This window comes from Rhododendron vialii, chromosome 6a (genome assembly GCF_030253575.1).
Source record: "Rhododendron vialii isolate Sample 1 chromosome 6a, ASM3025357v1".
In the NCBI taxonomy this organism is placed as follows: Eukaryota; Viridiplantae; Streptophyta; class Magnoliopsida; order Ericales; family Ericaceae; genus Rhododendron; species Rhododendron vialii.
The window spans coordinates 4897687-4911732 of NC_080562.1; the positions used below are offsets into that span (position 1 = coordinate 4897687).

Below are 14046 nucleotides of genomic sequence, written 5' to 3' on the forward strand. Positions count from 1 at the left end.
CATATTGATTCAAAATGCTAAACAAATGAAACATAAATTGTAGTACAATTATACAACCTGGTGCGATGGGAGAGCTGTCATGACCATGTGGAGCTAGCTGAGATATCGCCTTCAAAAACACGGGTAAACCAGCCTTTTTGAAAGGGACTGAGCTCCCGTCCCGTCTCCCTTCCCGTCCGTTCTAATTAGGCCATTTGTGGGCTTTTACCAAACGTACAATATCGAAATCGTTTACCTTTTAAAGCGCGAGAAGAATATCAACGACTCGAAAGTTATGGTCTTTTAAAGCGTGAGGAGAATATCAACGACTTGGAAGTTATGGTCATTGGATACCGTTTGATAGAATTTTCAAATGCATTAAACTTTAGATAATCATCCGCCTGGAGGAGATATAAGAGTCTAAAAAGTACAAAATTATGACAAAAAAAAGTTCACTAAACACGAAGAAAATATCAAACAACTGTCTTATTTATCTAAAGTGACGTCTTATTTTAATTTTTTTAACATCCGTCTATATTTTTATACTTTTTCGATTCGTCTCGTCGAGACGATTAACCTAAAAAATTACGACGAAAAACTAAATAAAAATTTTTGAAAAGTAAAAAATATGGTTGTTGGTGCCACGTACCACGTACATGAAAATGATGTATTTTCTTGATCGAATGGCCGAGATTTCTTCATGGATGACTGATGATTGTTGATAATACACACCGGACCGGCAAGGAAAAAACGATTGTGTATAGCTCTTCCGGTTGGTTGATAGATTTGCTTTCACAATTGAACATGTTACAATGCTTGGAGTTAAGCCACAAGAAAGTAATTTCTTGTAAATTTTCTAGTCTCGGTATAAATGACTTACTTTTGACATAACAAAAAGAACTATTTGATGTGCATGTAAGTTGAAAAAAAAACTGATCATGTGTACTGTTATTATCAGGCACACAAGCAGCATGTGCTCATAGTTAATGCTGTCCTCATTCAGGGGTCCATATATATTATTGGGGTAGTAAGCAAATAATTAAAGCTAGTAAATTCAAAGTTGTCAATACCGTACCGGCCAGCGTACCATTTTCATTACTGGAATGGTACGTATCGGTACCGGGCTGTATCCCGGTACCGTTCCGGATTTACCACAATTAATATTATATATATATATTTAATATATATCTACCATATTTTAAGTATAAACATAAATAAAATGTAAAAAAAAAAAAAGAGAGAGAGAGAGAGAGGGTAATTTTGTACCGGTCGGAACACCGGAAAATGTCCGGAACAGGCCGGTATTGTCCGGTACACCCGGTATTAGCCGGAACAGGCCGGTATTTCAACCGGAACGGAACATGACTCTTTGCGTTCCGTTTACGCACCGGTACGGTACGAATTTGACAACTTTGAGTAAATTAGTACCATTATTAATGCTGCATTTATCAGTCAATCGTGTTTACTTTTTGGAGTACTCGCTTAAAGGAGACAAGGCATTATCTCTCTTCCAAAGAAAAGGGCCCTGCTAATGCCATGATCCAAATTCGGGAGGGGGAATGTTGGGCCTGTGATGCCCCATGACTTTGGCTATACCATTCTCTGTGATCGCAATAAAAACATATTTGTAGGTGCGATATCAAATGCCATATAAGATTTAATTAAAGTATTTTGTAACACTAATTGGTCGTAGAAGAAATGGTGGATAAGCGGTTCGACAAGTGGCATTAGAGTCAAAAAGTCATGGGTTTGAGTCACATGAGTGTCCTCGTGATGGAGGAATTGTTGGGCCCGGAGTGTCTCCATGGATTTAGATACACAATGTCACTCCCTACGACCGCTCAAAAAAAAGTCACATGAGTGTCCTCCTGATGGAGGAATTGTTGGGCCCGGAGTGTCTCCATAGATTTGGATACACAATGTCACTCCCTGCGACCGTTCTAAAAAAAAAATTTGCGAATACGATGTCGAATGCGTATCTCTAGCTTACCTAGAGGATTAGAATCATCGGAATAGTCTATTTATTACCAAACTTTTGAGTTGAACAAATTTTAGTACTAGCTGTGATCACATTGAATGAGACTCGGCATTGGTAGACTTTGCTCTTCAAATAATTAAGTAGACGGTCATTCTGAAAATTTTAGTACCTCTTATCTCCCAAAACAAATGAGCTTTTGAACTTGTATTCCTTGAAGGGCGATCTTATTCTGCATACACGAATAATTTTCCTGTTGGGCGGTAGGAGTATTAATTATGGAAGTACACCATAGGATATCAGTAACTATCGTCACTTGACTGGCAAGGATGCAACTAGGGGAGACAAGTGGTGGCAACAGCCACAACAAAGATTTTAAAAAATATAATTATTATATGTAAAAAAAATATTTATCCCAAAATTATACATACCCGCCATCGCTAGATTTTTTCTCTTACTTTTTTGTTATATGGTGAGTCCTATTTTTTTTTTTTTAAAGAGACCCAAAAAAGTATTCCAAAACTACATTCAATGAGCCAAAGTAAAATATTAAAAAATACGAGGTCTAAATTAGGGGGAGAAAACTTCACACTTTGCTTGTTTGCAAAGTACTACAAAAAGGGAGGAGGGAAAAAAAAAAACCCTAAAACAATAATTTAATATTATTTTTCCAAGTACTTTAACTAATAAGAAGAATTTCATAGGTGATCAAACGATAACCAACCAGAATTTGAGTCTTGATTACAAGCTGAATCCGAATATATGAAAATTTGAGTTCTCTAATACGACTAACATATGGACTTTTTTTTTTTTTTTTTGTCAATCGATAGGAGGGGATAGGAAAAGGGTGTTGCAATTCACAGCAATAAGACTCGAACCACTGCTACAATAATAGATATACGTCACACTAAGGAGATTCACAAAGATTACGGTTTTAAGTGAAAGTGTGCTAAAATGTGGTGCTTAAAATTTTTTATCTCAGTTTAAATCCAAAACTGAGATAAAAAGTGAGTTTTAGCGCAAAATAAAAGACCTTGCTCTTGCGGCGAGATAAAAGAAAACCAACCTCACCCTTGCGGCGTGATAAAAGATTTTAGGGCAAAAAAAATTAAATAAAAGATCTCGCTCTTGTGGCGAGATAAAAGAGAAAAGATCTCACAATTGTGGCGTGATAAAAAAAGAGAAAAGACCTCACCCTTGTGGCGTGATAAAATATTTTAGAGTGGAAAAGAATGAGATAAAAGATCTCGCTCTTGTGGCGAGATAAAAGAAAAATGATCTCATCCTTGTAGCATGATAAAAAACATTAGCGTGGAAACAAGTTAGATAAATGATCTCACTTTTGCGGTGTGATAAAAAGCCTACTTATTTAGGCGCGCAGTCTGAATTTTCACTTGGGCAGGCTGGTACTCATTTAGACAGACTTTGAAAAGTTATGTGAGAAAAACGATGTTGTTTAAGAATTTTGAAAAGTTCTTTTTTTTTCTTTTTTACAAAAGGTAAGAAAATAAGCCCTAATTATACTCATCCCAAAAAATCTTTACGTTTCATCTTCATATTCACGCCCAAAAAGAGAGAGAGAGAGAGAGAGAGAGAGAGAGAGAAGAGGCAAATCCCACAATTGGGTTCCACCAGTGCCGATTGTTTCTTCGACGACGGACGGATTGTTCCACAAGTGCTCGATTTTCACGTGGGCAAGCCATGATCTTTATGGTTTATTGTAGTAGTGAAATTTAGTTATTTCGGATGTCTTCCAAGTATACGTTTTACACATTAGATAAAAAACAATTATATTATTAAGGCTTAGCCTTATCTGAAAAGGTTTAAAATCCAATTGAGAAGCTACCATTGAAATTGAAATTCAATATAAACACAAAATCCATGTGAAATGGTTAGTTTATAAATAAATAAAAAAAATCTTTTGGTGACCAACAATTAATTTTGATTGCCAAAAGATCTGTTGTCATATTTTTAAATTTTTTTAAACAATGTTTATTTATGTATTTTTATATATTTTAATATTATGTTAATTGCATTTCAAAAAATTCAGCAAGTTTTAAGAGAAATTTTTTTTTTCTCACTTTAGGAAGTAAGTATAAATATTTTTGTTTTCCTAATGTAACAGAAGTTCTTGGCTAGCTTAGTGGTAAGAGCTTAGGAAATCAACTAAGGGTGCGTATGTTCGAAACTTGGCAATGACAAGAAAAGATAGTCCAGTAGATATAAAGAAAAGATCACGCGCAATGATTTTCTATCTTAGTTTATGGTGGTGTGATCATTTTGAACTTTCAATCACGGTTATAGACAGTGATTTAAAGTGACATACAATCACACCCAGAAAAGAAAAATGATCACGCCCAAGAGAAACAATCACGGCTTATAACAGTGATAAAAGATAAATGATCATGCCTTTTGGCCGTGATTGTTTCTCTCTTTCAATACTGTATATAACCGTGATAAAAGAGAGTGACTCACAATCACACCCAAATCCATTACGGTAGCAAGAGCGTGATGAAAAACTTATAATCACGGCCAATAGCTGTGATCTTTATGGTTTATTGTAGTAGTGAACCCAAGCATTTTACTTGGTAAAAGAGTGTCACAATCACTAGGCCAACCCCTTAGTCTTAACATATGGACTTCAAAGACCAAAATAATTGAACAGAGCAAACTACAGTTGAGGGATCCATGGCTTGTTGGACTCTTCCTCATCTGTAGCACCGTCCTCCTGCTGGAATGGCTTTTTGGCTCCTTCGCCAAGACCAAAATCGTATCATGAGCGATTAACACTCAGTACTGAGCCGAAAGAATTTTATACTGATGCGATTGAGGAAAAAATCTTGAAGCTGCTCCAACATCTCGTCTAGCATTTTATCTTTATTGGGTAAAAATAAAAATTGAGAATGACCAAGGGCACATTGGGGCTGTGAGATAAACAACATTAGATACTTTCAGGTACAATAATTTATTCCATAAAAAGTGTATATATATATCTCAGTGCCAGCTAATATCTCCACACTTTATCATAGACAAGTTCATTTCAAAACTATTAAACAATTTTGTTGGAAATATCATGACTACTCATAGATAACCCTACAGTTGATAGAACGCACACTTGTAAATCGGGTCACCATCCTCCATAAAGTTCAGAAGGCAAGCGCGGAGTGAGATGGACTTGAAGTGGCATTGCTTTCACATTAGTGAATCCAAAGCTCTCAGTCGTATCAACAAGCTCATTAGTTGGAGTCGTAATGTCAAACGCATGTAGCAAACTAGCAAGCGTAAAGTGCACCACCTGGAGCGCAAAGGAGATTGCAGGACACACTCTCCTTCCACTTCCAAATGGCATGAAGTCAAAGTGCTTCCCCTTCAAATCAACATCCTTGTGAGTCGTCAAAAACCTTTCGGGTCGGAACTCCAGTGGTTCAGGCCATACCTGCGGATCACGATGAATTTTCCACAGATTCACAAATAGGCGAGTGCCCGCAGGGATGTGGTGCCCGCCGACGATGCAGTTCTCTGTGTTTTCCCGTGGGGGAAGGAGTTGGGCCGGTGGGTACAAACGTAGGGTTTCCTTGACAATGGCTTGGATGTAGACTAAGTTTTTAATGTCTGATTCTTCTACCTGCCTTTGCTCACCAATATGGATCTGTAGCTCTTCTTGGGCATTCTTTAGTGCCTGAGGATTGTTGAGGAGCAAAGCCATGGCCCATGTAAGGGTTGTGGTTGTGGTGTCGGTGCCCCCTAAAGTAAGACCCTACAAAGGCTCATTAAATATGGAGTTAATTGGTTGCATGCCCCCTAAAGCTAGGGTTGTTCGTTGGAGAGGAGACTGTTAAATGAGGACGGAGAGAGTAATCCTTCAAATAAACAGATAAAAGCAAACTATATATTGACTATATTTCCCAATACGAAAAGGATTCTCCCCCCACAAATAAGGACTTCTTAAAAAATTTCAAAAAGGAGACTTATCGTACCAGACATGTAGCCTTATTGATTGTATCAGCATCAAAATTGAGTGCCTCATTTGTACCACCATCGAGAATTTCCAACATCACGTCCATGAAGTCTTTCTCCGCCTCCGCCACCGCCACCGCCTCCGCCGTCTCATCGGTTTTCCGTCGTTTGTGCTCGTCTAACCACCCCTGAAGCATATCATCCAATTTCTTCGCCGTCTTCTTCATCTCATTCTCATAGCCACCCAAATCCAACCGCCTCAAAAAAGGAATAGCATCCGCCACGGTAAAGACTCCCATGAGCTCAAAAAACTCCCTAAACGCCTTCCGATAACTCTCATCCACCTCTTTTCTTCCATTCCCTGCAGTAACTAAGCACTTAGATTTATCGAATACTATTTTGTTCACCCACCAAACTGTATAGGAGCCACGTTAGGTTCTACTTCGATAAGGGGGTTAATTCTATAGTACTTGATTTTCAAACCATTGATGCTAAAATTAGCTCAATCTCATATTGGCTGGTTAGAGCTAGATCAAATCGCCAATTAAACAAGAGTAGTGCTAGCTGCACCGACGGTTTCCGTAGGGAAACCGTACCGACGGCCACCGGACGGCCGATCCGAGCCGTCCAAAAAATTTTTAAAAAAAAATCGAGGGGCCTTTGCGCGGGAATCAACGGCATCCGAGGTGTGTAAGGTGCTTGATCCGAGCACCATTTTTTCGTGTATATATGTATATTCGCACGAAAAAATGGTGCTCGGATCAAGCACCTTACACACCTCGGATGCCGTTGATTCCCGCGAGGGGCCCCTCGAATTTTTTTTTTTAAATTTTTGGACGGCTCGGATCGGCCGTCCGGTGGCCGGAGACGGCCGCGCGCGGCGGTCGGTACGGTTTCCCTACACTTTGGTCGGTACACATAGGATTTCTGATTAAACAAACACTTACCAATTATACTAAATCAAGCTAATTTTCTGATAATTTATTGTAAAAATTAAGTTCTAAAATCAAAAGATTTTGCTATAATTGATCATTGAAGGAGGACAAAGTGTCAACCAATGTTTGAGAGCTCTCAAATTTATCACTCACCCGTTATTGAAACGTTCAAAGTCTATTTATTTCCTAAAATAAATTCTCCAGATGCTACCAAGCAGGGGTGTGCTTGGCAGCGGTGCCGAGCGGCCGATCCGACTGTCCATCTCGGTAAGAACGGCTCGGATCTAATCTGAACTCATAAAAATCTAAACCGCCCGTTGCTCGAATTAAGATCCAAGCCGTCGATTGTTGAAATGAACAGCTGGATTGGCCGCTCGATATTGCTGCCAAGCAGGAGTGCTTGGCAGCATCCCCGGGCCTGGGACTAGGATTTAGTAGTAAGCTAACCTGTACATCCTGTCATCAAAATTTTTAAAAAAGTAGTACTTTATATGCAATATTTTCAAACCTGCAATAATTCTAACTGTTAACTTCAAGGTTATCTCATCAAACCATCTCTTGATCTCCACCAAACAACTCCCCTTCTTGACCCAAATCTCATAGGCTTTTTTCACCGATTGTTTCACCTCCGACTCACGCACGTGGCTAAGCATCTTGAGCCGGTGGTTCGACAAAAGCTCGAGCATTGTAATCTTCCGCATCTCGCGCCAATAAGGCCCATAAGGGCTGAACCCAAAATTGGCATAGTTATAAGATAAGTGCTCCAGAGCTATAGATTTTGGCCGGTTTGAGAAAACCTTGTCGTTTGAACCGGTAAAGCACTCTTTAGCTATTTCTGAATCGCTCACTACAAGGGCTCGGTGACCCCGAGCCGGATTGTGAATATCGGTCCATGTTTGTCAGCTAAGGCTCCCAACACCTTGTGGGTCGGTTCATGGCCGGATAATAGGCGGAGGTGGCCTATTAAAGGCCACGCTCCGCCGGCTTCCGGTGGGGATCTTTTGTTGGCGGTAGGAGTAGTAGTTCTTTTTCTGTGGAAGTAGTAAAGGAAGAGTAGGAAGGCGAAAATGGAAGGTAAAACGGTGATTGGGGGTGGGAGGAGGAATTCCATGGGGGTGGCGGTGGTTCAACTGAGATTGTAAGGTTGAAATGAGTTGGTTTTCCACGGATAGGATTGTGATGGAGGTAGCGGAGGGCTTTGTTGGTCCAAATCTGTCTCATCGTGTTTCGATAAGACACGAAATTAGCGCTAACACTTTGGTGGAAAAACTTCAACATACCCCCCAATCTTATTCTAAATTTCAATTAGACTCCCAACCTTTTAAAAAAAATAATTTTACTCCTAACATTATCTTCCGTTAATCAAAACGCCATCTTCCGTCTGACTGACTAACAGATTTCGTTAAAAGCTCCGTTAAATAGCGTCTCGATCGAATTTCAATTATTTGAGCTACTCAATGTGATTTTAAAGGTACCTGCGAAAAATCAGCAAAAAAAATAATCGGGAAGGGCTTCATCCGAACAGTTTTTTATTGAGCTGTTCAATAAAAAGCTGTTCGGATGAAGCCTTTTCCGATCTTTTTTTTTTGCTGATTTCTCGCGGGTACCCTTAAAATCACGTTCTGAACACATTGAGTGGCTCGAATCATCAAAATTCAATCGCGAAAGGGGGAGGTACTGACCGATCTAGATTTGTTCAAGTGAGGACGTCTGGATTTTGCTTCGGTCCGCACCTCCCCTTTTCTGATCGAATTTCGATGATCCGAGCCGCTCAATGTGATTAGAACGTGATTTTAAGAGTACCCACGAGAAATCAACAAAAAAAAGGACCGGGAATAGATTTATTTGAGCAGTTTTTTATTGAACTGTTCAATAAAAAATTATTCAGATGAAGCCCTTTTCGGTCATTTTTTTGCTGATTTTTTTGCGGATATCCTTAAAATCACGTTTTGATCACATTGAGCGGCTCAGATCATCGAAATTCGATCAAGAAGCTATTTAATGAAGCCTTTAACAAAATCCGTTAGTTATTCGGAAGAAGGGGGCGTTTTGATTAACGGAAGATAACGTTGGTAGTAAAATTGATTTTTTTAAAAGGTTGAGAGTCTAATTGAAATTTAAAGTAAAGGTTGGAGGGTATTTTGAAATTTTCCCTACTTTGTGGTGACCATGTTTTAGGAACAGGAGAATGGTGCTGTGTGAAGCGAATGATGAATTCTACGAAGTGAACATTTTCAATCATCAGAATGAGATCGGAGCAAACGCAATTGCCATGCACAACACCGTGCCGTGCACACACGGTGGTGCGCCATCCCCTGGTCTACATTTTAGTGACCATATGTACCATGTAATTGTTCACTTATGTATTGGTAGAAGTGTACCATTTGTTAGGTAGTTAAACAAATTTTACTAATACAATGAAGACACATCACATTATATATATCTGAAATATTGTCCCATAATGTGGTCAGTGTAGCATTGCTCTAAATTAGTTTTCGTAATCAATAATGCAGTTGACTTCTCTCTCCGCCGACTCTGTATGTTAGTACACATAGATACTTTTATCTGTCCATTAATGTTTGTCCATGTTTGTTAGTTCGGTCTTGTTATTGTCAGTCCACTGGGCTGACGATAAACACACTAAAAGACAAGAAAAATACATATTTCTGTGCACTTGTTACATCTTTTAATACACATTCACACACCTACTATCGTCAGTCTATTAGGCTGATTTTAGAATTTTCCTTGTTAGTTTACAAACATACTAGTATTTGAAAGTTAAAGAGTAAATTGTGTCAATTGTGCTCTTTTACCCTTGTATTCAAATATTGAATTAATTGATTGAAGGGCCTAGAAAGACAAGAATTGTACAAAGCATCATGATGTTCCCGATAAAAAAAAGTTGAAAACCCATGAAATAGACAAAAAAAACACGGACGGAGAGAGTATTAAAAGCACTCAGTGAAAATTCTGTATGGACGGCGATATTCGGTTGATTTAGGTGGCAAAAATCGTACCTTTCAAGCAAACGTCATAATCAGTGGACTCCACATGCGAAAATTGAGCAAACAAAAGCCAACTCTAAAAGTTATCGTGTGAGAACAATGGGGTGTTTTTTTTTTTTTTTTTTGGCGGGGGGGCGGGGGGGGGGGGGGGGGGGGGCGGCGGGGGGGTTGGGGTTGGGGGTGGGGGTGGGGGTGGGGGTGGGGCGGCGGGAAATGGTGATGCAGAATAATTTAGGGATCACTTTCATTACTTTTGAAGCTTTGGAGAGTTGATGATTTGACTAGCTAGCAGGAACAATTGTAACGATTGTGTAATTTTCTTGAGAATATAAATAGAAGCTTACATAAGTTCACAGGAATTTTCAAACTAAAAAATATGCAGTTTATTGCATATTTTCAAACTTAAAAATAATATAATAGAAAAATAAATTTTTAATTTTTTTTTGCATCGTATAAAAGATTTCGATGAAATCTTTCAAATAAGATCCATATTGCATATTTTTATATTTTAATAAATTCATAATTTTTTAGCTTGAAATTACCTTCTTAAAAAATAAGAATTTTTTTTCTCATTGCGGAACAGGGCCTAAGTGCAAGAGATGAAATTCCAAGTGTACACGCCCTTCCTTGACCCCTCTGTGGATCCGCCCATGCATGTCTACCGTACATGTAAAACAGACCTGGTTTTGAGCCCAAAATCATAATGAGGAACATTTGTGTAACGCCCGAAAATTCGGAGACATTAAAATAATAATAAAAAGATTATTTCCACAAAAGAAATTCATAGGTTTACTGCTTCACCATTTCAAAAGCATATGTCATTATATTACAGCCGTTTTGAATAAATCAAAATATTACAATTTTCAAATAAACTTAGAAGCTTCCAAAATAAAGTCAACTTAGATTAATCAGAGCGACTATGCACACGGAAACCAAGGTTTTCAGCTTCTTCCTCAATAGGATTGAACTCGATCGAATCGTACGACACTTCTGTTCCGTCTTTGGTATCTGGCGTTCGAGTTACCAGGGCAACATAGTACCGTGAGCGATGACGCTCAATAGCCAAAACCCACCCGAACCCATAACTTACAAGCAATAGGAATATAATTGGTACGCATTAAAAATAACATCAAAAGAGGGCAATCAACTTTTCTTTCATTACTATCATTTAACCTATGTTAGATCTCAAATGTTATCCACAGATCCGTTCATACCTATAACCTCCGGCGTAAGGCACTGGTGTGGTTTGACTCCCCCTTTTCAAATCTGGATGAAAAATACCTAAGTTATATACCTGGTATCCCATTCGCCACCATAAGTTCGGATAAAATTTCACTGGATGCGCACGAGAGCACATTCAAGCCCGGGTTGTGACACAAGCACAATACCACCCTTATGTCCCATCCCAAACATCCGAGAGCCGATCACCACCATGCCGTACCCAGGGTTCGTAAATCAACACTTTCAACAAATCACCACCAATCAACCTCCAACAATTTAATCCCCGGATTCCTTGTTCGGAATCACAATCACAACCTCTCACTTTATTCCATTTTCAGTTAACCCTATTTCAACGTTTAAGATGATAAGTCCGCACATCGCAACCAACTTAGGAACCTAGTTGTCCAAACTATTAGTATAACAACATTTCACACAGTTCAACATTTTTCGAAACATGGTCACAGGCTAACAACAATTAAATTCACGATAATAACAAATCATGCGATAAAGCTAAACACATATTAATTTATCATACGTTCAATTTAATCATGCGATTCAGTGATTCAACTAAATAACAAGTGTGTATGTATATAATAGGTAAAAGGAAAAGAAAAGTGGAGTGGGAGGTGGAGTGTTGAAGTTGTTGGATGGGATAGAAGGTATGGTGAGGGGAGTGGGGTTCGGCTGAATATGAGGAATGCTACATACATTACACACTTTCACTATACCATCCATTATATTTTTTATGGGACTCATTTTGGGTCCACCAAAAAATACAGAAAAATATCCATAAATTTTAAAATAATATTTTAGGGGGCCCTGCAAAAAATCAGCTTTAACCGGTATCGGTAAGTATTATTTCTAAATTTATAGGAGTGAAAATGCTCAACTGCGCAGTTTCGAACATACGAACCCATAAATAATATTTATCGATACCCGTTAGAGCTGATTTTTTACGGGGCCTCCTAAAATATTATTTTAAAATTTATGGATATTTTTTTGTATTTTTTGTTGGACCCGAAATGAGTCCCATAAAGAATGTAGTGGATGGTGTAGTGAAAGTATGTAGCGTATGTAGCATTCTTGCTGAATATGGGGAGAAGGAGGTGAGGTGATGGAAGGTGGAGTATTGGTTTGGGTTGGAAAAATGATCCAGTGCAACTCATACACATGTTAGGAAAATTACTTGCTGGATACGTGTGCGCACAATCGATTACGGAAATAAAATTGGCGTGACGACATAAATAATTTTTTTTCCACATTAAATAAACTAACGAGCAAAAATAATATTTTTCTTTTTGATATCTATTATTATTTATTAAAAATGGCGCGTCTTTACATAGTTGTCAAGGTCTGAAACCTTAGGAATTTACAATTTTTTTTAAGTCACATGCTCAGAACCACCTAGGTATTGTCAATTGAGGGGCTAGTACTTAATATGGGGCTTTGCTGCAACTTCAATTGAACTCTGCAAGCGGACAATGCGATAGGTTTCCAAGAACTACTCGAGGTATGAATTTGGTTGCCAGTTTTGAAACTTTGGAAAATGAAAGTAGAAAATGCCATATGAAAGTCAATGTGAACGGGACCAGATCTAAGGCTCTATTTTCCTTTGTAATCCTCAACTCCATCCTCTGTAATGCCCCATTCTCATGATTTGTTCTATCCAACTTATCACGATACACCATTCAATTGGGGTTAACTCAGTTGGCCAGGACTCTTGCATCTCATTAGAAGGTCGGGAGTTCAAGTCTCTCACCTGCGTGTTAGTGTTTTACCTTAGAGGCTTTTCCTTTCTTTCTTTGTTTTTCCCTATAATAGGTTTATTTCTTGTATTGGATGAGTTGTTGGGCTTGGTTATCTCGTGGACTCTTACAATTGATGTAGTGTTCCGGGTTTATACTCTGTACTTTATATCTGATATAAAAATGATCTCTTCTATCTATTGAAAAAAAAAAATTATCACGATACACCCACCTAGAGACCACATTAGCTACACTGACATAATAGCTTGCGCAAATAATTAGGACACTCACATATCACATATGTATTCACTTGTCCCGTATTTTTTTCATTAATGTTCGATCAGTTAGAACCGGGATTCATTTATACTGGAATAACAGATTGCAACACACGAAAAAGTAATCAAGACTCGAAACTTACTGGGCCAATTTTAGACATCTGAATACTGGCAATTGAAGCTAGTATTTGGATATTATATCCTTAAAGCAAATTCGTCCCCCACACTCCCTAAAAATACCAAAATAATTAAACAGAGCAAACTACGGTTGAGGGATCCATGGCTTGTTGGACTCTTCCTCAGCTATAGCACTGTCCTGGTGTTGGAATGGCTTTTTGACTCATTCGCCAACACATGGTGTAAAATGATTCGGCCAAAATCGTACCACGAGCGATTGACACTCAGTATTGAGCAAAACAATTTTATACTGATACGATTAAGGAAAAATTCTTGGAGCTGCTCTAAAATCTCGTCTTGCATTTTATTGTCGGTAAAAATAAAAATTTAGAATGACTAAGGGTCTCCCATGCACCCTCACTTGGGGGAATTACGGTTCAGTGGCCGTTGGGGCAAATAAATCTCAAGTCATGAACTAGTTTTTATGGAATTCCTCTAGATATGAAATGGAGAAAACTAATTCATAATACACGAAAAGGGCCATGTAAAAAGACTAATATACCCCTTGGTTGGTGGTGGTGGTGGGGAAGAGGTTGAGAAGGGGGATGGCGGGGGCCGGTGGTTGTGGGAAGGGGTATGTTTGTCTCTGTAAGTTTGAAATACCATGTCTTGGTAATTATTTGTTTCCTTGCTGTTACTTCATAATTTCGAAAAAGTAATCCATGAGTTGAGACTTATTTGCCCCATGTTTCACTAAACGTGAATTCCCCCCTTTCTCACTTCCTATTAGATGACACTGGATCACACAGGTGCTGTGAGATAAACAACATTAGATAC

General features: G+C 38.6%; 1 pseudogene; it reads right to left on the minus strand.

Annotated features, from left to right (window-relative positions):
• Positions 1-4879: 4879 nt before the first annotated feature.
• Positions 4880-8033, minus strand: LOC131331117 (cytochrome P450 CYP82D47-like; annotated as a pseudogene).
• Between the last annotated feature and the right edge of the window lie 6013 nt (positions 8034-14046).